Source organism: Culex quinquefasciatus, chromosome 3 (genome assembly GCF_015732765.1).
Source record: "Culex quinquefasciatus strain JHB chromosome 3, VPISU_Cqui_1.0_pri_paternal, whole genome shotgun sequence".
Lineage (NCBI taxonomy): Eukaryota > Metazoa > Arthropoda > Insecta > Diptera > Culicidae > Culex > Culex quinquefasciatus.
Genome location: NC_051863.1, coordinates 143,029,929 through 143,039,987, shown reverse-complemented (window position 1 = coordinate 143,039,987; position 10,059 = coordinate 143,029,929).

Genomic DNA, 10,059 nt, shown 5'->3' with positions numbered 1-10,059 from the left:
ATTTCTGGAAGAAAAAGTTAAAGAGTGGCAATATTGCATGGAGCTTTTTCATAGATTTTGTTCAATATCTCAGGCAAGGGTCCTGATTGCTCCAAAAAGACTCATTCACTCGCGATCACAAATCAAACGCGACGAAAAACTGCTCTGACCGTTTCCTACCGTTTGTCACTTCCACGCCAGTCGCTACTCTCTCTTTGTTCTCACTCTCACTCCAATTGGGTTGTACAGCGAATGGCTCAGAGAGGCTGATTGCGCTAAGTCGCTCAAAGCTGACTCGAAATAGTCTGCGATCGGCTTTGTTTAGATCATTTATGAAACTGCCCAAAGTTATCAAAGATGTTTTGCAATTTTGTTGATAACGAAACAACAAAGACATATTTGACAGCAATTTCAACCATGCCAAATATATATTGTAGGTAAACTGTGGTAGTGAAGGCGAAGCGAGCGCCTCACTGGTATTTTGTTAGATTCTCTCCTCTCTGAACATATTTTTTTTGGGACTCGGGTCGACGGACAAAAATATTCACGAATTTTTTTTTGAGTTTTTTTTTTAATAGGTCCTATAAACATTTGAAACACAATAGCTTATAGCTAGACGGACGGACGGACCCGGTGGCATTTTTCGAGACGAGATTTGCCTGACCACGCCTTCTATCAGATGGGGAAGTAAAACGTCGGTCCATTAGCGTAAAAGAGGTTTTGAGTGACTCACCACACATAACCTTCGGACGCCTAGAAATGAGCAGAAACTTGCAACAGAGACCACAAAAGACCCGGGGTCGTTAAAGTGGATTACTTTGCTTTTTTTTGCTTATAGCTAGATTAAATTATCAAAACAACCTTTCCGTCATGGGTTTCCATGCAGATTGGACCTTTTGAAAATTTTATCTAGATAGGACCTTTTCAAAAAAAAAACTCTAGATTTGTTTCGCTGTGTGAAGCTATTGGCAAAGGTGCTGACAGCTGGCGGTCGTGTTCGCTCGCGAATGGTTGCGAGTGAGTGAGTGAAAAAATGGATTAATGGATTTGGGATTTGGGTTCAATAAACTCAAGGGAACTAGTTCCTGAAAGCCAGCAAAAAAAAAAAATGGTTGCCCTGTTCCCAGTTCCCAAACCTATCGAGAAATTAAAAGTGAGAGTGTGTGCAACATGGAGTTAAACTTTCTGTGCAGTTGCTGTGAAGGTTCCCATGGCACTTCGAAAAGTTTAACTCCACGCTGCACGCACACACTCTCACTTTTAATTTCTCGATATGAGGACTACACTTTCAGATGTTTCTATCGAACTACAGCAGAAATCTACAGAAATCAAAACAACTTATATCTAAGCAGAAACAATAAATGAATAACGAAAAATTAAAAGCAGTTAAGCAAAAAGTTGCAACATTATAATTCTTTAGCACGAGTCATACGTTTATCATACGAGGCTCTGCCGAGTTGGATAAATAAGGCGAGTTCTGAAAAAAATCGAGTTTTATAACAATTTGCATACAACATATTTCGTAATCCCGGTTTAGTTTGGACAGTTTAAAAATCAAAACAGTGATACAAGAGCAGAAAAGTTGAACTTTTCAGCTCTCATAAGGGTGCTAAAATGAACTATTCAGCACTGCTTATTGCGGTGGTAATAAAACGGCCATTTTGTCAAGATTGAATGTCCCGTTTCGCCCCAGATGACGGTACTCACAAATTTTCAATAATAAGCCAAACTGATTCTAATACATATATGCCGAATAAAAATATTAATGTTATAAAATTCTTATTACTAATTATTCAACTGTTTATCTTTTTTCACAACCAAGTCTGAATTTCCAGACCAAAATTCATATTTTTGTTTCAATTTCAGGAAAACTTGAACAAAATATAAAAATTCCCGGGATACGAGAATTCCCTGTTTTCGAAAAATGCTGGAAAACTTGTCCCGGGAATTTGAGATGGACGCTTTAGTACTCATATTTACTTCCAAAACTTTGGATTTATTATTAAATTTAGATGACTTTAAGAGCTGTAATTTTTTGCAACCAACAAATATACTTTCAACCTGATGCGCAATCTGATTCTACTTGCACCACCCGATTCATTTTTATTTCTACCTTCCTAGACAATAAAATAAATTACAGTCATCCCACATATTCGGAACACCCACAAATTCGGAACACTTTTGTGAACATTTATCAATAACATGGCAAATGCAGCTTTTCTGTTGACCCTACTATTTTTAGGACCTTCATTTGGACATTCTCTTGCTATTTCACTAGTAAAATTAGTACTTTTTGAACAAAAAAACTCATTTCAAGACTATTTTATCCAGAGCAGCAAAACACTGCCTCCAAATTGCCTGTTTCATAATTGTGGGATGTTATTGTGCCTCCCACAATTGTGGAACACCTTAATTTAACTGATATTCTAACAAAAAAACTTATCAGGCCATTCACAAAACATAACTAAGCTTGAGTTTCGTTGGTTTCAGTGCGTGAAGTCATTATTTTGTAAAAATTATGTACTCATGGTGAGAACCAAAGTTTGTTTACATCCGTAAGAAAAAAAGTGTTCCGAATTTGTGGATTTCAAGGGTCAAAGTTTTTCTTCAAAAACTTGATATAAAAGTAAAAATTTGCAGTTGTTCTATACAGCGTTCGAAAGATCGCAAGAAAAGCTTTCCAATGAAGGTAAAAGCGAATCATTAAGTTAGATTATCGATTTGCTATGATTTTTTGAACATTGGCCGATCTGTAAACCGTTCCGATTATGTGGGATGACTGTACCTCACTTTGTGATGGAGTTCACGAAGAGCGCCCCGTGAAACTAAGCGATCGCCCCAATCCATTGGACACGGCCTTAGATTTTGCGCGAGGAGTTGAGCCTATACGAGTTTAGCTACGGTTCAAATTCGGTGGCGATGAGCTGATAGATGAGATAGATTTGAGACTTAATCCGAGTTAAACGGTCAACCTTGATAGCAAGAGCACACGTGTGGTCATGAAATGGAACCCCACTCATGACAGCTGCCACGAAAAGGATGTTGAAACTAATTATTAACCCCTACGGTTTGGATTGATTAAGGTTCTTGGAAAAGGATGGTAACGATCGTTGGCATCGGTAGCGTGATGTGTGGATAGTTGGTTCAAAACTAAATTGATTTCCTTGTTCAATTTGCTGTCTTTTTTCCTAAGTAACTAATGATTCCCACAAATGAGATACCATTTGGAACTGATGCATCCGTTCTTTTTGAGTGTACAATGTCCGTTAAAGTTCACTAGTGCCAAATTGAATAACCTCAAACAAAAAACAAAAGTTAACTCATACAGTCCTAAGAAGTGAGCTAATCCCATGAGAACCTCTCGTTGGTCTGACACCTTAAAATTTACCCACATCCGGATTACGAGAGGGAAGAGAGAAACGAGAAACAAAAACTCGTTCACTGCATGCAATCACGTTCGCATGACATCTGAATCGCCGTTGGAGCACCCAACGCCCTGGGCCAAGTGATGCTAACCGTTGCTTGCAGCGGAATATTAAAAATATTACACTGGCTGACGATACAAAATAAACGATGTTTTCACAAATTAGAGATAACACATGAATAATTCAAGCAAACTCTACAGTTTACCTTATTTTGTTTTTGCTTGTTCTAAGATGTAGAATTTTTTTTACTCGACAAAATATTTCAAGAATTGCTCTAGATAAAATGTATTGAATCATTTTCACACTCCGGTGTTACCAAGCTTCAACAATGTAGCAGATTCACACGGCAACTGAGCTTACTTGGCTCAAAGTCAACATTAACGGCTAGAATGTCTGTCGGACATGCACCGCATGCTTGACAACCGGCAAGTATAGTAAAATTAATCAAAATATTATTAAAAGCAAACCGGCAAAGCTCAGTTCCGTCAGCAGGTTTCTTTTCAGCAAATGAGGCTGTCAATTGTCGCTCCATCTTCGAAAAGGGGATAATTAAAAAAATCTTCTTTCAAACAACTCGTCATCGTCGTTGGAAAATCAAACAACCGCAAGGGGCCCCCCTCCCTAAGAGATGTCATATTTCAACGTGGTGATTGATTAACCTAATTTACATCCCATGCACCTAAATCACCTGTCAGTTGACGACTTTTATTGCCAACATCACCAGCAGTGAGGATATTGTTTATTGCCGTCACCGTGGTTTACAACGCCGTCGTCATCATCAGCGCCATAATAAGATCGTTCTGGACAAGAAGGCGCGCACGCTAGGCTGGAGATTATAGGTTCCTCCATCAGGGCCTACTATGGGATCTGCTTGGGAGTTAGCAATCTTAAATCACATAAATGAAACCAGCTGACATGCATGGGGCGAAGACCTGGGCGAAGAGGTGAATAAAGCACGGCCTGCTCTGCACGGAACACGAATTTGGAGTAAATATATTGTGCTTGAATTGTGGGGTTCGTCGTTTGTTTGGCTTAAAAAGACGCACCGCACTCGTTGAAAGCCCTTGAGAGTGATTTATCCGATAGTGGATGTTACGCTGTAGGTATGTGTTTCATGTAACAAGTACGATTAAATCTGAAAAAAATCTTGTGCCTTAAACAAAAGTCAACAAACCGAGTTAATTTGAACTTCCTTGAGCCACATCATTGAACTTATAACGCAAATTTGTCAAACAACTTATTGACCAAGTAAACATGCTATTTAAAGCTCGCTCGAATTGTGATGCATACAAATGATGGTTTTAATTGAATTCCGGGTCCGGCGCAGAACTCGATTACGGGGAAACACTTGTTGGCTTGGTTCAAACTAGATTTTACTACCATTTGGGATCGAGTGTTATGACACAGCAAAGTAATAAATATTGTTCGAACAAGTGTCATTCATCATGGGATGGAAATAGAGACATCAGCAAATTCGTTCTAACCAGGCAGTGATTGCATGTTAAGTTTGAAATTACTGCCATAAACTGTTTCAATTTTACGAACACTTTAAAAAATCTTCGAAAATATTGTGTGATTTATCAAGCATTTGTTAAAATTTTTAATGAAAATTTACTTTTGAATCGGTCCGCTAAATTTGACTTTAATATTCCGTTGTCAACAAAATCGTTGAAAAAACAGAGGCAGATTAGAGATTTTTATAGCATGTTTGTATAGAGCAGTTCTCTACGAAATCGGTCTTTTTTTGCAATTTTAATTTTTGTATTTTTATTATACGGCTGAAACTTTTTTGGTGCCTTCGGTATACCCAAAGAAGCCATTTTGCATCATTAGTTTGTCCATATAATTTTCCTCACAAATTTGGCAGCTGTCCATACAAAAATGATGTATGAAAATTCAAAAATCTGTATCTTTTGAAGGAATTTTTTGATCGATTTGGTGTCTTCGGCAAAGTTGTAGTTATGAATAAGGACTACACTGAAAAAATATTATACAAGGTAAAAAAAAATGGTGATTTTGAATTTTACTTTTTGTCACTTAAACTTGATTTGCAAAAAAACACTATTTTTAATTTTTTTTCATTTTCTGAGATGTTTTAAAACGAAGTTGACTTTATAGCTGTCGGCCACCATTGCTAGTACCAACCACTAGTGTCTTCCTTTTTAACTACAAAGACTTCGCCGCCCTGGGCTCCTAAGTGTATGATAGTATGGTACGGAGCGACGGCGCCGAATACCCATATTTACACAAAGAATTTTAGAGCGCCCGCCGCGGGATTCGAACCAGCAACCTCTGGATTGTGAGTCCAGTGTGCGGTGCGATTGATCCACACGGTCGGGACAAGAGATGTTTTAGGGGACATCAAATGCCAACTTTTCAGAAATTTCCAGAATGGGCAAAAAATCTTTGACCGAGTTATGAATTTTTGAATCAATACTGTTTTTTTTTTTCAAAAAATCGAAATATTGGTAAAACATTTTTATCTTCATTTTTCGATGCAAAATCAAATTTGCAATCAAAAAGTACTTTAGTAAAAATTTGATAAAGTGCACCGTTTTCAAGTTATAATCATTTTTAGGTTACTTTTTTGAAAATAGTCGCAGTTATTCATTTTTTTTAAATTAGTGCTCATGTTTGCCCATATATGAAAAAAATATTTTTGAAAAGCTGAGAGAATTCTCTATACATATATTCCTTTTTTAAACTTTGTTGATACAACCCTTAGTTGCTGAGATATTGCCATGCAAAGGTTTAAAAACAAGAAAATTGATGTTTTCTAAGTCTCACCCAAACAACCCACCATTTTTCAATGTCGATATCTCAGCAACTAATGGTCCGATTTTCAATGTTAAAATATGAAACATTCGTGAAATTTTCTGATCGTTTCGAAAAAAATACTTTAAATTTTTTTGAATGTAAGTCTTGATTCAAAAAATTTGAAAGTATTTCAAAAAGGCGTAATATTGAATGATTGGGCCTTTTGAAATCAGATTTCCAAAAATATTTTTTTCATATGTGGGCAAACATGGGCACTAATTTCAAAAAATTAATAACTGCGACTATTTTCAAAAAAGTTACCAAAAAATGGTTAAAACTTGAAAACGGTGCACTTTAGCAAATTTTCACTAAAGTAATTTTTGATTGCAAATTTGATTTTACATCGAAAATTTAAGACGAAGAATTTTTACGACCAATATTTCGATTTTTTGAAAAAATCAGTATTGATTCAAAATGTCATAACTCGGTCAATAGTAGTTTATGCAAAAAGTTGCAAAAAGTAGTTTTTTCAGCACGAGTCGCACATTTATCCAACGAGGTTCACCGAGTTGGATAAATACGACGAGTGCTGAAAAAATCAAGTTTTGCAACGAGTTCCATACAACATTTATTGCAATTTCGAAAAACACCCATTGAGTGAAATTTAAAGTCGAATTTTCATGTATTTTGTCAATAAATCGTTTAAATCAAATTTTTTTTGAAAATTGTTACTTTTCGAAGCAAGTGCTGAAAAGTTCAACTTTTCAGCACCCATTTCAGTGCTGAAAAGTAGAACTTTTCAGCATTTATTTTGAAAAGTGTTGCTATTCGATTCTGTTATTTTTGGTATAGAAAAGTAGGCTATTTCGTCGTTCAAGAATGACAGGAAAAGTAAGTAGTTTCACGACGGAATTGCAAAAAGATTTTTTGCCCATTCTGGTAATTTCTGAAAAGTTGGCATTTGATGTCCTCTAAAACATCTCAGAAAATAAAAATAAATTAAAATAGTGTTTTTTTTGCAAATCAAGTTTTAGTTACAAAAAATGAAATTCAAAATCACAAAAAAAAAATGTTACCGTGTATAATAATTTTTCAGAGTAGTCCTTATTCATACCTACAACTTTGCCGAAGACACCAAATCGATCAAAAAATTCCTTCAAAAGATACAGATTTTTGAATTTTCATACATAATTTTTGTATGGACAGCTGCCAAATTTGTAAGGAAAATTATATGGACAAACTAATGATGCAAAATCGCTTCTTTGGGTATACCGAAGGCACCAAAAAAGTTTCAGCCGGATGAAAAAATGCAAAAAAAATCTAATGACTGAAATCTCAGAGAACTGCTCTGTAGACAACATGTGGGACTACAAGAAATAATGTTTGCTGGTAAATATTAACCCAATTGATACTCGAACATGAAGTTTGAAGTAGAATTCCCCAGATTTACCGTGCAAATTTATAACTTCCCGGAAATTCCTGAAATTCAAGCAGAAGTATTCATACATTTTCATAACTTTTTGATAGCATTTTTTTAAGTACAGAAAAATATAAATCAATAAAAGAACATAATATGATTTAATTAATGAGGTCGTCAATATCAATTTTTATTTGCGAAGGATTTAAAACTTAGACTTTTTTTTTATTTTAGGCAAGCTTTTTTTTTTTAAAAAAAAAGATAAATCATTAGAAAAAAGGTATAAACTCCTTCCCTTCAAAGCTAAATTAAGAACTTTTAACGTTTATCTTGACCAAATTTTATGAACATTGAATTAGTATCATTAAACATTTCAAGTAGGATTGTGCAAAAAGAATTAGTTCAGACCGTTCAGTAAATATTTAAAAAATATCAGTTTGAGGTAAATATTTTATGAAGCAATCGTGCTACCATGGGTGTTAAAGGGTTAAATATAGAAAAATTGAAGACCGAGTTGGAATGCCGTTAATTAATCGTATAATTCAAATCAATTTTTTTTAAACACTTTCAACCGAAGTTGGGCTGAAAAGCATGTAACAAATTTAACCATACCATAATTTTGCTGTTCTATACTATTATGTTGATAAATATTAATCAGAACCGAGATCAGAACAATTATTACCGAATTTGAAATTTCCCGAGATTTTGATAACCCCAGGAAACTGGACGCTTGGAAGTTTGAAGGAAGTTTTAAACAAAAATTACGAGAAACACTTTTAAAAAGAAAGACTCTAATTGGAAAAAGTTGACTAAAAGCGATGCAAAATTTAGTTTTTGCTTTTTTTTACCTATGTGATTTGAACGATTATCAGATGTTAATAAACATTTAATTTGGTTTAAATTTGTCGAAGAATACCAAAAGAGAAAATCAGCTTTCCAGTTGTGGAGTATGGGTTATTTTTCTAGAAAGAATAATGGACAGCTGTCAAAAATTGTATGAAGGATCTCATGGACCAACCAAATTAAAAAAATAAAAGTAAGTAATATTTTGAAGTCTCAGAGATTTGCTCTGATAGAAAATCTAATTATTTAATTTTCATGTTTAACATTCTATTTTTAAAACAGTTCCGTGTGTTTGTATTAAACTGAATCATTACCATAAATTAAAACTGTTAGAGCAGCGCACAACCTAGAAATAGTTTAGTTTGTAATTGAAAAGCAATAAGCTGCAACCCACTCACACCCCTAGCCTAACCTAGGTCATCCTTAATTGAAAAGCTTATGACTTCCAACTGCAGCATCAGCAACAACAACAACAACAACCAGAACATCAGTGTGAAATCACTTGATGACTACGGATCCTAATTTCTGTGAGACGAAACGACTCACAATTACCATATGAATGTAGCGGACCGAGGGGTTTGAACACGTTTGACCAGAGGGGGTTATTCGCGGGAAACTGTTCAGACTGAGGAGGATTCTTGACCGCTGCACATAGACCTGAACAAGTGCGCACTTTTACACACCTGGGCTGAGGCCTACCCTCTCGGCAATGATGGTACACGTCAAATGCTTACTAGCATTATCTCAATTGACTTGTGGCGTTCTTCATTATGAGCTGAACATGCAAAAAAAAGAGATAAAAACAATTCGTCGAAGGATGATAAATGACCGGGAAATATGGCAAATGAGTACTAATCATACAAAAAAGTTTACTCTAGAGCGACGGTTTGCTTTTGCGGTTGAGATTTGTTTAAATGTACTTTTATCCATTGGTCGTACGAAGGTGAGCTAAATTGATGCTAAAATGGGTTGCCATTAATATGATGGATTTCATTAGATGGTACATCCTGATTGTAGATTTTGCTCGGTAGAACTTTTAGCTTTTTTGTTAACAAACAGATATTGAAACATTGTTCTTCAAGTTAAAAATAAATTGACCAGACATTGGTTGAAGCGACTTTTGCAACAATAAATACTCGAAGGAAATGATCGGCACAGAGACAATTCAAATCTCATGTAAACAACAAAACTTATCAGTGCCAACTCATGGCACTCAAGTAATTTGAGACCTCTGGACCTTTACTATCGCGCTTTGTTCAAACACTTAACCGCACTTTCAACAATCGATTTGAGGAGGTCTTTTGTCATCGCCGATGACTCAAATTCATGCATGCAACGCAACAATTAGGGACCCGCCATGGAAATCCAACGAGAGAGATTAATTCAAGTAAATTATAAGCTTCGATCCTAATCCACCTGGCTACGGCATTCAAAGCAATCTCATCTAATGAGACGATATCGTGCAGCCGCACAAACATCATGCACCACCAGAATTCACGATTCTGAGTGTCGTAAATCAGAGCAGAACGCGCCCGCTTTCTGGCCGCCTTTGAAAGTGACTCCCGGACTACGCGGCCAAAGCAGAACTCACGAATAATTACAGCTTGTGGGCACCGCAAAGGCGTGTACCTCTAGTTG